The sequence below is a fragment of the Rhinopithecus roxellana genome, chromosome 15, assembly GCF_007565055.1.
Source record: "Rhinopithecus roxellana isolate Shanxi Qingling chromosome 15, ASM756505v1, whole genome shotgun sequence".
In the NCBI taxonomy this organism is placed as follows: domain Eukaryota; kingdom Metazoa; phylum Chordata; class Mammalia; order Primates; family Cercopithecidae; genus Rhinopithecus; species Rhinopithecus roxellana.
This window is the reverse complement of record NC_044563.1, coordinates 76,544,981-76,560,133: the sequence shown is the minus strand read 5'-3', so window position 1 is coordinate 76,560,133 and position 15,153 is coordinate 76,544,981. Positions and strand designations below refer to the sequence as shown.

The 15,153-nt window shown below is 37.2% G+C and overlaps 1 pseudogene; it reads left to right on the top strand.

The window, feature by feature from the left end:
• The first annotated feature begins 2,287 nt into the window (after window positions 1-2,287).
• On the top strand, window positions 2,288-3,854 carry LOC104669417 (annotated as a pseudogene).
• Window positions 3,855-15,153: the final 11,299 nt, after the last annotated feature.

Below are 15,153 nucleotides of genomic sequence, written 5' to 3'. Positions count from 1 at the left end.
AATCACTGGGAGAAGATGGCTTTTTCTTTTTGAAGTGATATGGCTAATGTTTAAACTCTTGTAATGCAATTAGGAATGGGTTAATAAGTTCAGGTCAAACAGGAAGTGAACATGTTTTGCTTTAGAATAACCATGGATAAGTTTAAAGAAGCAGATTTGGGCTCATTGTTAGAGTTATTGAATTAACAGCACTGGACTAGGCCACTCTGCTACATTCAGGGAATTCAATTCAGACGGATTCTATAACTAAGGTTTATTGCGAGTAATAATTAGGGCTTATTTATATGCACAGCAGTGACTGCTTGGTTTACAGAATATAAATAGCTTGCTGCTCTAGTTCTATTGGTCAGTAAGTAGCTGAGAAGGGATTTCATTTGGAACATACTAACTCCTAAGTTTACATATTCTAGACCACAGTACTAAAGGTGATTTCCTAGCCAGAATGTGCAATAGAATCATCTGTAGAACACATCTCATTGCTTTGTGCACCTCATTCTGACAAATGCCCCTTGAAGACAAATCAAAATTGGGAAAGACCCACAGGTTTCTTTCCTTTCCTTGAGAACCACTAGGTGAGAAGACTTCTGTGGTGATGTCAAATTACATGTCTATTCTATTACAGATACGAACATAGTAGCGCGATCCTGATGTGTGATAGTTACAGAGAGATCACTAGCTAGTAGATCAGAATAACCCCATAATATTTTCATTTGAGTAACGTTTTAACATGTACTAAGTTGCGTTACCTATACTACAGCTGTATCAGTGGAGAGAGGGATTGTAGTGTAACTGTTTCCAAACGAGTGAATTAAGACTGAAATTCATGAGTCTACTAAGAATGAATTTATGAAAACCTAAGTCTGCTGATCTTTCTGACCACTTCTTTCTGGAATGGCATGGGTTTTAGCCCATGCAGTAACTTCAGTGTCTTGGAAGGCAGGATTGGGTAGGACAGTTGACCCTTGGACAACACAGGTTTGAACTGCAGAGATCTACTTACATGCGGATTTTCTTCTGCTTCTGCCACTCCTGGGACACAAGACCAACCCCTCCCCTTTCTCCTTCTCAGCCCACTAATGTAAAGATGATGAGGATGAAAACCTTTATGATGATCCACTTCCGCTTAATGAATAGTCAATTTATTTTCTCTTAAGATTTGCTTAACATTTTCTTTTCTGAGAGCTTACTTTACTGTAAGAATATAATATACATATTGTTCCTGATGTTTGCGTAAAAAATGTAATATCACATATAACATACAAAATCTATGTTAATTGACTGTTTATATTATCAGTAAGGCTTCCGGTCAGTAGTAGGCTATTAGTAGTTAAGTTTTGTGGGAGTCAAAAATTATACACAGATTTTTGACTGCACGAGGCTTTGGCACCCCTAACCCCCATGTTGTTCAAGGGTCAACTGTAGTTAAGAACAGGGCTCTTGAGTCAAACTCTTAATTCAAGTTCAGGCTCCTGAGATACTGAGTGACTTTGGCAAGTTGCTTTTCTAAGTCTCAGTTTCCATATCTGTAAAATGAGGTTCATAACGTTACTTAATGAATTGTTAGAATTAATTTAAATGCTATTCATACAGTTCTGAGCTCAGCACAGTGAGCATCCTGTAATGATAGCTAATGAATATTGATAATAAAGGGTACTGTGATTAGTTATGAGGCTGGAGGCGTTATCTTAAATCAGCGTTCACTTAATGCCTATGACTGCCTACATCGTGCCGAGGACTGTTGTAAACGTCACCAATAGTATGACCTTGACTTGGTTTAGTGTTTCCAACTAAAATTTGGCAAAAGGGTCTTTGCCCTAACTTGGCTTTCAGGAATGTTAACTTTGAATGCAATGATAGATAAGAAAACAGTGGGCTTAAGAAAGGTTCATAGGAACCAGATACTGCTATTAATGCCTCAAGGTTTCTTCCGCACAACTGGCTGGTTTATTCACCAGTTTAACTGTTCAAGGCAGTTTAAAAATTTTCAACTCCTGCTGTTCATTTTAAATCTTACATGAACAGGCACCTTACTGCTTCAATGCCGTCTGCTGTATCTTAATTGTGTAGCTAATTCTATTGTCCTTTAATGGAGCTTGTGTTGAATTTTAATAAAATAAATGGCAGCCTGTGAGTTAAACAAAACCAGTCTAGTGCAGGTATATATGAAGACATGCTGATTCAGTGATTAGTTCATTATTTTTAAGTTAAGTTTAAATTTGTAGTGCTGTAGTGCTGGTATTTAGGATTTCACAGGGGATTCCTGAAGCTATGAAGTAATTTCTGTGAAATGAACTGCAGTGCGAATTGGTTTAAATATAACTACAGCTTGAAAAATGGTAAGTATATTTGCTTAGTAGAGCTTGCCATTCTAGTGCTCTTGGGGGGCCTCTCATTTGGTGGTTCTGTGCGGTAATTGTCCTGCAAGCTATGTTCTTAGGATGGTCCAGGTGTATTTCCCCTCTATTAAACTCAAGGTGAATGAATCGGTACAGATGCATTTTGACTTACAATGGGGTTACATCCCAACAAACCCATTGTAAGTTGAAATTATTAAGTAAAAAATGCATTTAATACATTTAGCCTACCAAACATGTTAGCCTAGCCTACCTTAAATGTGCTCAGATCACTTACATTAGCCTATAGTTGGGCAAAATCATCTAACAGAAAACCTATTTTATAATAAAGTGTTGAGTATATCATGTAACTTAATACTGTAGAGAAGGTGAAAAGCAGAATGGTTGTATGGGTAGTCGAAGTACGATTGAAATAATATGAGCAGACTCTAGTGCTCTTGCCAAGACACTGAGCAGCAGTACTGCCTCCTGCACCCAGAGTGTTTGGTATTACCTGACCTAGAACATCTGGAGCCCATAGATCCTAAAGAGCTTTTTGAGGAATGCAGGGCTGTCCCGGATACTTAACCTCCTTGGTTCCAGAGAGATTTTGTGGATCTGGGGACAGACTGCTCCAGTAACTACCTACCTATTAGGGTCATGCAATGGAACAACTTCGTCCAAGCTCTTGGAAAGACAACGACAACTTTGTACAATGTTGGAAACACTCAAGTGAAAAGAAAGGAAGCATCTCATGCTAGAAGAAATCCTATTCTACCAACCTGGTATATTGTGCCTCCAAGAGGTAGGTAGAACAGTATTTTGACACCTTCCAACCACTCCTCAGGAGGCTGGGCTATCAAGGCACATTTTTTTTTTCCTCAAGCCCTGGTCATCTTGTCTAGGTATAGAACAAAAAACAATGGACCAGACAGCTGTGCCTAATTTTTCCTCCAAAACCAAATCAAGCTAGTGAACACTGCCAATATTAGGCTGATGGCCATGACATTGAAAACCAATCAGGTGGCCATTGCACAGTTCCTAGAGTGCAAGGAGTCAGACCAACTGCATCGGTGTCACCTGTGTAAAAGCACGCATTGTCTGGGAGTGATTTTGATCAGCTCAAGGCTGTGACCTTCTTCAGAACTTGCCAAACGTCACTCAAGGGCCAAGATTCCCCTTGTTGTTTGAGGGGACTTCAATGCAGAACCAACACAAGAGGCCTAGAAACACTTTGCTTCCTCCAGCCTCAACCTGAACAGTGCCTACAAGCCCCTGAGTGCTGGTGGGCAGCCAGAACCCCCATATACTACCTGGAAGATCTGGACCCCAGGGGAGGGCAGGCACACCCTGGAATACATCTGGTATTCTAAACATGCTCTAAATGTAAGGTCAGCTCTTGATCTGCCCATCGAAGAACAGATTGGACCCAACTGGCTACCATCCTTCAATTATCCTTCAGATCACCGGTCTCTGGTGTGTGACTTCAGCTTTAATGAGGAATCTGATGTACTTCTATAAATACTTGTTTTTGTCTTTTTAATCAGAAGAGTCTTAACTAGATATGTTTCAGGAAACTGAAATAGGATAAGAAGTTGCCTAAGGAAGGAGGGAAACACGGGAAGCTTCTGTCATTTCATTTTTTATATTTCCAGCATGCCCTTGGGAAAGGATCCCATTAGTTCACAAATCTATAGCCAAAAGGTTTTTGCTTTTGCACTCCAGTTTTGGTTTGTATTGTTTTATTTTCCTTAACATTACATTTTGATTGTTTAAGGGCATTAAATTGGCTTGTTTTAGCTGGGCACAGTGGCTCAGGCCTGTAATTCCAGCACTGTGAGAAGCTGAGGCGGGAGGACTGCTTGAGGCCAGGAGTTTTAGACCAGCCTGGGCAACATAGCAAGAGCTTGTCTCTATTTCTTAAATACGTAACTAAATAATTAAGGAAAAAATGGCTAATTTTGAAGCTTTTTCTGTTTGAGGATGCTATAAAAACTCAGAATTGCTTGAATCCTCTGTAATTAAGAATAAGTATGTAGGAGCAATTTCTCTAGACAGCATGTTAAGGTATTTATTTGTGAGTTAAATGTCAACAAGGCCAGGTGTGATGCCTCACGCCTGTAATCCCAGCATTTTGGGAGGCCAAGGTGGGAAGATCACAAGATGAAGAGATTGAGACTATCCTGGCCAAAATGGTGAAACCCTGTCTCCATTAAAAATACAAGAAATTACCTGGTGCACGCCTGTAGTCCCAGCTCCTCCGAGGCTGAGGCAGGAGAATCACTTGAACCTGGAAGGTGGAGGTTGTAGTGAGCCGAGATCGCACCACTGCACTCCAGCCTGGTGACAGAGTGAGACTCTGTCTCAAAAAAAAAAAAAAAAAAAAAAGTGAACAAGATATGCATGGAGATATTTTTTTAAAATTTCACATAAGTAACAAATTATAGCATTATGAACATTTTAGAACCATGCAAGACACAAATTATAGAGGAAGTAATTTATGGTAATTTTCTTAAAGCTTTAAAATATTTTCATTTGGGCTTTAATAAGATGTGTACAAAAGAACTATTTAGCCTGGAGGGGGTTTTGTTTGTTATTTAGGTGTAAGTATCATGTCTCCTTCATACATTGTTTATAAATAATCTTTGCTGTGCCTGCATGTGCCCCATTATTGTATTTCTTGAAGAGATTCCAATTAGTTTTCAATTATTTAAACACTGTTACTATCTAAGCTTTTCCATTGGAATAATATTGGTGTACACTTGAGGTCACTCAAGGTCATCGTTACTGGAATATGCTTCTCACAATAGGTTATTTACAAGCTGAATATGGGAGTGGCTAGGAAAGTCAGTGGGACTTTTTTTCACTGATGGGAAACTTTCTGGAAAGCCTGTTAATGGGCTGTCATTTAAATTTCCTAAGATAACCAGATACTGTGGTTCAAAACATCTACAAAGGAGAATGTAAAAAGAAAGGTAACATAGAATTTTCTCCCATTGGAAATAAAAGTGGTAAGGATAACAGTTGGAGCCTCTTTCAAACAAAATTACCTGTTGGTATTAAATTGATAAATATTTTAACCCATGAGTCATAAATACTTAAGATTAATAAATGGTCTTTTAAAGCTAAAAAAATAGAAAAGTCGTAAGTCAAGCTGTTTGTAAGTTGGGGACATATATCCTTTCCTGATAGTCTAAAGTCAAATGTTCTTTGAGTGCCCTTAGCCATAGTACTGAGTATGTGGGCAAGAAAGATCTCCATTTTTTAGCAGTTTATCCATAGTAGAGGAGAATGAATCCGAGACACCTGTGTTTTCTCATTTACAAAACAATATATCTCTGTTAAGAGACCAGCTTACAAATTCAGAGGGAAATTGATAGTTTGGTTTGCATGAACTGCTGTTCTTATATGTGTATGCCTTGAAGAACAAATAATAGTCGTAATGTTCAAGTGCAGTTTTGTCATACTGATTGCTCTGTGGTAGTGCATGAATGTCCCAGTTTCACTCAAATGCTGTAACATTTTGAAAAATTAATAAGCAGCAGGGACAATGGAAAATTGGTGGTTGCAAGGAGAAGCCTTATGTAGCAGATTGATGAGGGCAAAAACTGTTATATTTCATATCTGCTGATGAGTACAAAGGCTATTATGTTCTATATCCGCTCATGAGGACAAAAGCTATTATGCTAGGTATCTATTGATAAATACAGTTGTCCCGTGGTATCCATGGGGGATTGGTTCCAGGACCTCCTGTAGATACCCAAATCCATGGATGCTTAATTCCTTGATACACAATGGTGTGGTATTTATGTAAAATCTAAGCACAACCTCCTGGATAGTTTAAATCATTTCTAGATTACTTATTATATAATAGCAAATACAATGTAAATGCTATGTGAATAGTTGTGTTAGTGTATTGTTTAGGGAATAATGACAAGGAAAAAAGTCTGTACATGTTCAGTACAGACACAATTTTTTAGAAAAACATTTTTGACCCATGATTGGCTGAAGCCATGGATATGGAACCCACGGGTATAGAGGGCCAACTGTATACTCTATGTCTATTGTGAAAATTAGTTGAGTTTTAATTATTTGAACAAAGCATTTAATTTTATGTGGCTCATAGTAGAAGTATAGATAGCATGGTGGGAACATAAATGAAGAATTCTTCTCTGGTTGAGCATTTGCTATTGTGTAAAGGACGGTTGTGGCTTCAAAATTTCTTCATCGCTGTAAAAACACCCCCCGCAAAATTACCTGGGCATAGTGCACCTGTAGTCCCAGCTACTCAGGAGACTGAGGTGAGAGGATCACTTGAGCCCGGGCGGCTGAGGCGAGAGGATTGCCTGAGCCCAGGAGGTCAAGGCTGCAGTGAGACATCATAGCACTGCTGCACTCCAGCTTGGGTAATAGAGTGAGACATTATTTCAAAGAAAAAAAAATCGGGGGGGATTGTAAGTTTCCATTCCATTGGAACACAAGCATTTCACAGTTGACATGTCAAGTTGAATGCGCAGGACCTGAGACAAGTTGGTCTTCAGGGTAATTTAATCAGTTTAGCAATTTAATCATCCAGGTTATACCACTGGCTAGGCTACAGCAAACAAGTCTGTGGAGCAGGTGCTCCAAGAGTGTGGAGCATAATCTGTTATTGTACAAATGAAAGCATACCATGAGCAACCTGCAGAATCCTTGGGGATCCAGGATAAGAAACATGATTTTGGTTATACAATAGTGTGACTGTACTTAATGCAACTGCACTGTACACTTAAAAATGACAAAAGGGTAAATTTATATGTATTTTATCACACACACACCCATACATGTGCACACACAAAGATGCATAATTTTCCACGATCCATTTTCAGAATGATTCTGTTTTAGGATTAATATGTAATGGGACCGGCTTGGAGGAACTGTACTCTGAGACCCTTGCTTGTGCCCTTAGAAAGAGTAAATTCCTTTTGTTTCTCATCATGGAGTAACAGGAAGTGGACAATTTAGGGAGGTGATTTCTTTTATGTCAGCATCAAAGTGGTGTAAGGAATTGCAGTTTTGGTTTACAGATAAAGGAAATTTAACAAATTAATACCTTTTAGGAGCATCTTGCCTTCTTACCTCCACATATAGTCATATGAAATGGGGAAAGAGATGCTGCTGAATTCTGAGTTAGGTGTACTCCTTGGATAATCTAAATTAATAGGCCCATGTAGGCTGCCTTGGAACCTAGCCCTGTTTTGTTTCTGTGGAAAAACTTCCATTTTGTATTCCACTTAAACAGCTTACAATTCATACTGAGCAATAGAATTGTTAAATTAGAGACTGCATGCAGTTTTATATTTTCACTCATCTTGGTTATACTGTCTTTCTCCAAATCACTTCTTTTTCTTATGCATTTTCTTATCTTTACTATCCTATGGGCTCTAAGATACTTTGTTAACATCATTCTACCTTATTCTGTCATCAAATTTTTTTTTGTGTGTGAAAATAGGTTGACATGATAGCCCAATCGTTTTGTTTATAAGTAACAGCTGGCAGACAATTTCAGAATTGAAGGAGAGCATAGATCTTAAGGACACTATGAAGAAAAATCTTAGCCTCACTAAAGTGGAATAGGAGCAAAGGTTGCCACTGTTCAGCTATTTTTGTTGAAATATAAGCTTCCAGAAATGTGGGACTGGCATTACATGCCTCAGGGCCAACTCTTCCTAGAAAACGTTGTTTCTTCTTTAGGCCATCAATATATGTTTTACACAGCTTTGGGATTTATGAATAGTACATTGTTTTTTCTTTCTTTCTTTTTTTTTGAGACGGAGTCTTGCTCTGTCGCCCATACTGGAGTGCAGTGGTGCAATCTCGGTTCACTGCAAGCTCCGCCTCCCGGGTTCCCACCATTCTCCTGCCTCAGCCTCCCGAGTAGCTGGGACTACAGGTGCCCGCCACCACGCCCGGCTAATTTTTTGTGTTTTTAGAAGAGACGGGGTTTCACCATGTTAGCCAGGATGGTCTCGATCTCCTGACCTCGTGATCTGCCCACCTCGGCCTCCCAAAGTGCTGGGGTTACAGACTTGAGCCACTGCACCTGGCCTATGAATAGTATATATTTTTTAAAGCATTATTTGGGTACTCTCTAGAAGTTGCCAACTTTTATTTTGCCAAATCAGGATGTTGAAAACACCAGCTGCAATCACCATCATTTCATAAAAGAAAAGACGTTTTAAAACACAAAGGAGAGAATTTCATGATAAAGGACAGGCACTTTAAATTGAATACATTTAGTGTTGTGAAAAATTCAGTTATGTCTGTATTTTCTACATAACAATCCAATGATGTTCTTTAAATTGATTTAAAAACACTCAGACTTCATCTGGGACATATATCAGTCCCTCTGTTGGAGTTTGGGACTCAGTAGTGTATTTATGCCTGGGACTTTTGTCTGAAACCCTCTCCTAGGGCAACAGAAGAGAGAAATGACATGCTATACTACTAAAATTATTCTTGTTTTACAAGTTATTAAATTAAAGCACTTCAGAAATATTGAAAAGAGCCTTGTAGAATTCAGTTTAATAAAATTATACAGTCTGTTAATGATCAGAGCATAAATGAAGATGCCTTGTTCATGTGTTTCTCACTACTGCTGACTTTATACAGTTTTTCTAGGAATGCTGCAGATTCTTTGGTTATTTGACCTTTGGTTTTCTACTTTTGATGTTCTGAAGTGGTTAATTGTGAGCTTTAGCCATGCAGCCTGATGTTCAAACATTGCTTTTCTGAGGATGGATGGGGAGAAGGGACAGATATGAGTTTTAAAATTATTTTAGAGTTTCAGATATCTGAAAATTTTATAAATAATTTTATTTGAATGAAATCCTAAGTCTAGTTTAGGTTTGAATAATATGGATCTGTGTTTCCTGTGGTTAATACCAGTTTTGAGAAAAGCATGACATATACTTTTATACACTGAGTTACTGAAAGACCCTTGGAAATGGGATGTTGTAGACAACTGATTTTTAAAAAGTTCTAAAGTTATATGGGAGAATGGTCCATGCTTTGGAAATTTCTTCTTTGAAAATATGTAGCTTAAACTACCTAAATAGGATAGCACACACCCAAATTTCTGCAGAATTAAATTAGATATTATTTATTTGATAGAAAATTTATGATTAAGAATTCATTGTTTTACTTAATTCATTTTTATTGAGGATTCTAGTTTGTGTTGAGTATTGTTGTAAAAATTAGGAATCTAGCAAGGACTTAGATGTATCCCTGCCCTCATAGAGTTAATGTTCTAATGAGCAAGCTAGACAATACATAAATAAATAAAGAATTGTCATATTAAACAGGAAGATGTTGTGGTAAAGACAAATGATGGTCGGTGCTGAGGAGGAGAAAGGCAACTTTAAAATGGATGGTTATTGCAGGTGCCTTGATTAGGTGACAGTGTAGTCCAGGAACATGGGAAGAAGTCTGTAGGAGGCACAGAGAACAATGGCCTTGTGGTAGTAAATAACTTAGTTTATTCTTGGAACTACTAGAAAATCAACTTGGATGAAGCATGGTGAGCTAACAAAGGGGACACGCTAGGTTCTAATAGGGCCCTAGTAAGTGTTTGCTTAGTGAATGAGCAAATAGATGAGTGAAAGATTTTTACAGTCTTAATTCTGGCCAGTCCTTATTGCACATAAAGAGTAATGAGGAATCAGGGATAGATATCATTGAGGGTGATGGGCCAACTGGTCAACTCAGAGACTCTAGAGCAGCATCTCAGTTGGGTACCTAAATTTTAGGCTTCATGCTACAGGCCCAGAGTTTGATTTCAGTATATCAACAGTGGTCTAATCCCTTGAGGAGGAACTTATTCCAACCAAACACACAGGGACTGATGTATTAATTCAGAATGCTGACCAATTTACATTGAGATCTTCTTTTCTAATGACCAATATTGGTCATTAGAAATTATATGAATAATATAGACCATAATTAGATATGAATGAATAATATAGACCATAATTATTGGAATAATATGACCATAATTGCCATATTAACTTATGATATAGGGAGTGTTCCTTTTTCCAGCATGAGGGCACTGGCAAATTGAATTAGTAACCAGAAGCCCGCTCAGTAAATTTAGAAGAGGATCAAGATCTTTGGGAGTACTTTTTGTGGGTGAAGTTGATGCTGGATGAAATATCCTTGCTCCGCAATGAAGAATAATATTACAAGTGCATGTATTTTTTTGTATGTCATTTTTTTCTGATTATAAAATAACAGGTGAATACCTTAGAAAATAACAATTCTGTATAGAGAAGACCATTGTTAATATTTGTAGTTCTCTACATCAAGATCATGAAGATAATCTAGATAAACTTTTATTTGCTTTTTATTTTACTTTTGCTTTTCACTTTTTGGTTTTAATACCTCTGAAGTCCACATTTGGAGATTATGTGAGGTAAGGATCCAACTTAATATTTTCCAGGGAGTATACCAATTTTCCTATCACCATTTCCAAAGTATTTATCCTTTGTCCACTGGCTTGTGATACAACCTCTATCATACACCAGGTTTTCAAATGGGTCTCTTTCTCAGCTTTTAAATTCTATTCCGTTAGTCTTTGCTCATATGCAACTGTTTTTCTTATTGTGATTTAGTACTGTGTCTTAATCCTTTTGTAATACCTTTTAGTTGGATGGTAATTATCCTGGGTTTTCTATGTGGATTATCAGGTCAGCTTCAAATAATGAACACCCTCTCTTCTCTTCCAATTGTTTTAACCTGTTTCTTTTTCTTGTCTTATATTTGCCAGAATGTCATATAGTATATTGAACAGTAGCTATGGTGGTGGCATTTTTATCTTGTTGGCCTTAAAAAGAAATACATCAAAGTTTCTCCATTAATTATGATGAGGGCATTGATAGATAGCCTTCAAAAAGTTAAGAAAGTTGTTTTCTTTCTAGCCTTCAAGGTTAAAAAGTTTTTAAAAATCTTAATTGAATGCGAACTTTATCAAATGCCTTTCTTAAGTCTATTGAGATAATCATGCATTTTCTTCTTTAATACATTCCCGTGGTGAAATATGTTAATAGGTTTTCTGATATTAAATTATCTTTGCATTTCTAGAATAAAACCTAATAAGTATTATTAGGGTTATTTTTTTCAAACACCTGAGTGGATTCTGTTAGCTGACATTTTATTGAGTGGATTTCCTTCTATGTTTGCTAGTGAAATTGGCCTATAATTTCCTTTGCTGTCCTCATCTGATAGTTTCAAGGATTGTGACAAACTGAAAAATGAATTGGGCAGTTTCCACAATTTTTCTAATTTTGGCTAAATTTATATAACATAGAAATGCTCTGTTTCAGTTCAGTGGGACACCCTATAAGATCATTGGGCAACATCATTTCGATTTTTCATGGTTGTCTATTCAAGTTTCCTATTTTATGTTATGCTAATTTTATTGGTAATACAATTTTTCATTCTATTTATTATAGGTTTTTAAAAATATTTGGCTGTAGGCATTTTATAATAAAACTACTTTTAAAGTCTTTATTATAGCTATAATTTGTTCCCTTATTCAAGTATATTTTGTTTGCTTGCATTCTATTGTTATTTTGTTGAACTGTTATTTCCTGAGGTTATCAGCAATAGTCTTTTTCTAGAAGAAGCTTCTGATAGTATTAACCTTTTTTTTTCTATACCATTCCATTATTTTTTCTTGGGTTCTACCTTTTATTATTTTCTTTCTTTTAATTTCGTTGGGTGTACTCTCTTCGTCTCTTGCTTATGTCTTCAGTTGTGCTTAGTTATTTTTCAACTTTTCCTATTTTCTGATACATGTATTGAGAACCAATAATTTCCCTCTAACAAACTTGTCCCAATGAGCTTACACATAGAGCACTGTCTCCACCAAGTTGAGGATAAACCTTCTTTTCAGGCACATGATAAAGAATTATGACAAATATTAGAAAATTGGAATCATTCAGAGAATGTTATGAGAACAGTGTGATTAAGCTATGACTCAACAATTAAAGAGTAATTCGAAAAATTTTATATGGTTTCAAATAAAATTCAGGTCACAAAACAATTTAAATAGAAAATATTTTAAACTGAAGGATCATGGAAATGCTACAGATAAAAACTTTTAAGGCACAGCTAAACAGGATTTTGAGGGAAAATTATAGCTATAAATTCTATATTAGGAAGGAATAAAAGTGAAGAGAATGTTAAAGTTATGAGCAAAAATTAATGAAATAGAAAATGAATATTCAGTAGAGAGTGTTTCAATAGCAAGGTAAGCTAAAAGGAATAATAAAACTGAAACTTTTGGCAAGATGGCTCAAGGAAAAAGAAGATGTATAACCAGTATCAGGAATGAGCAAGACTCAAGTGCTGCAGACAGAGAAAAGATAAGAAAATAATGTGAACAACACATGACATCAGGCTACAGTATGACAACCATTTCATACCTATTCTGATGTCAAAAATCAAAGGTCTGACAGTACCAAGAGTTGGAGAAGATGTGAATCAGCCATATCACTTAAAGTTTGTTGGTGGGAATGTACATTGGTGCCGCCATTTTATGAGACAGTTTGGCATTTATTTTTTTTTTTAATTTTTATTTTTTATACTTTATATTCTAGGGTACATGTGCACAACATGCAGGTTTGTTACATATGTATACATGTGCTATGTTGGTGTGCTGCACCCATTAACTCGTCATTTACAGTAGGTGTATCTCCTAATGCTATCCCTCCCCACTTCCCCCACCCCACAACAGGCCCCAGTGTGTGATGTTCCCCTTCCTGTGTCCAAGCGATCTCATTGTTCAGTTCCCACCTATGAGTGAGAACATGCGGTGTTTGGTTTTCTGTTCTTGCGATAGTTTGCTGAGAATGATGGTTTCCAGCTGCATCCATGTCCCTAAAAAGGACATTAACTCATCCTTCTTTATGGCTGCATAGTATTCCAAGGTGTATATGTGCCACATTTTTTTTAATCCAGTCTGTCATTGATGGACATTTGGGTTGATTCCAAGTCTTTGCTATTGTGAATAGTGCCACAATAAACATAGGTGTGCATGTGTCTTTATAGCAGCATGATTTATAATCCTTTGGATATATACCCAGTAATGGGATGGCTGGGTCAAATGATATTCCTAGTTCTAGATCCTTGAGGAATCGCCACACTGTTTACCACAGTGGTTGAACTAGTTTACAGTCCCACTAACAGTGTAAAAGTGTTCCCATTTCTCCACATCCTCTCCAGCACCTGTTGTTTCCTGACTTTGTAATGATTGCCATTCTAACTGGTGTAAGATGGTATCTCAGTTTGGCATGATCTTAATAGTTAACCATTTGTATACTCATCTGCCAAGCATGTCCACTTCTAGGTTCAGGAGAAACTTGAAAATATATGCTAGGAGAAATGTACAAAAAGTTCATAGCAGTATTATTTGATAAAGCAGAAACCTGGAAATGATCCAGATAGATGCCCATGGACAGGGGAATGGATAAAGCACATTCTCAAGTGAATATTATATGGCTACAAAATGATTGAACAACATCTATATTCAAAAATTCTACTACATAAAATTGAGTGAAATAATTAAGTTCCAAAAGGTTAAATATGCTTAATATTCAAAGTGCAACTTAAATTCAGCCACATACTCTTCAGGAATATATCTATACCTGTGTGCATATCTATTTATAGAGAGACGTATAGATATATCACGAGTGATTAAAAGATTCAGGAAATATTTTGAGTGTGGGAGGTGGAGGATGGGGTGGAGGGAAGATCACTTAGCTGTATAAAAATGTCAGTTTTCTAGTTCCTATATTGGGTTCACAGTGTTTATTATTAAAAAAATAAAAGATGGCTTGTATGAACCAATGATTGGAGTGTTATAAAGCAAGGATTTTGAGGCCGGGCATAGTGGCTCATGCCTGTAATCTCAGCACTTTGGGAGGCCGCATTGGGCGGATCACCTGAGGTCAGGAGTTTGATACCAGCCTGGCCAACATGGCGAAACCCCGTCTCTAGTGAAAATACAAAAATTAGCTGGGTATGGCAGTGTGTGCTTGTAATCCCAGCTATTTGGGAGGCTGAGGTAGGAGAATCGCTTGAACCCAGGAGGTGGAGGTAGCAGTCAGCCGTGATTGGGCCACTGCATTCCAGCCTGGGAGACAGAATGAGACTCCATCTCAAAAAAAAAAAAAAAAAAAAAAAAAAAAGAATTTTGAACTCAATGAATATTAAAACATCAAATTAACGTATTAACATTCTAAGTGAGAAAAATCGTATGATCATCTTCATAGATGCAGGAAATCATTTGTTAGATGTCACCATCCATTCGTGATTAAAGGAGAAAGCAAACAAATTAGGAGTACAAGGCAATTTACTTAAACCTGGCAAGGGATATCTACAGACAACAATACTGCAGACATCAAACATCATTCTTAATGGTGCAAGTTCATAGCATTCCCAAGACTGAGGAACTTGTCAAGGATGCCTACTACTGATTCTGTCGTTCATCATACTGGAGCTAGCCCACATAGTCAGTAAAGAAATTAAAGATGTTAGGACTGGGGCAAGTAATAAAACTCCTCAATAGATGATTTGATTATCTACATGGAACATCCAAAAGAACTGTATATATATTTACTTTTTTTTGTCTCAGACAGGGTCTTGCTCTGTTGCCCAGGCTGGAGTGCAGTGGCACAAACATGGATGGCCTCACTGCAGCCTCCATCTCTTGGGCTCAAGCGATCCTCCTGCCTCAGCCTCCAGAGTACCTGGGACCACAGGCACACCACTATGCTTCACA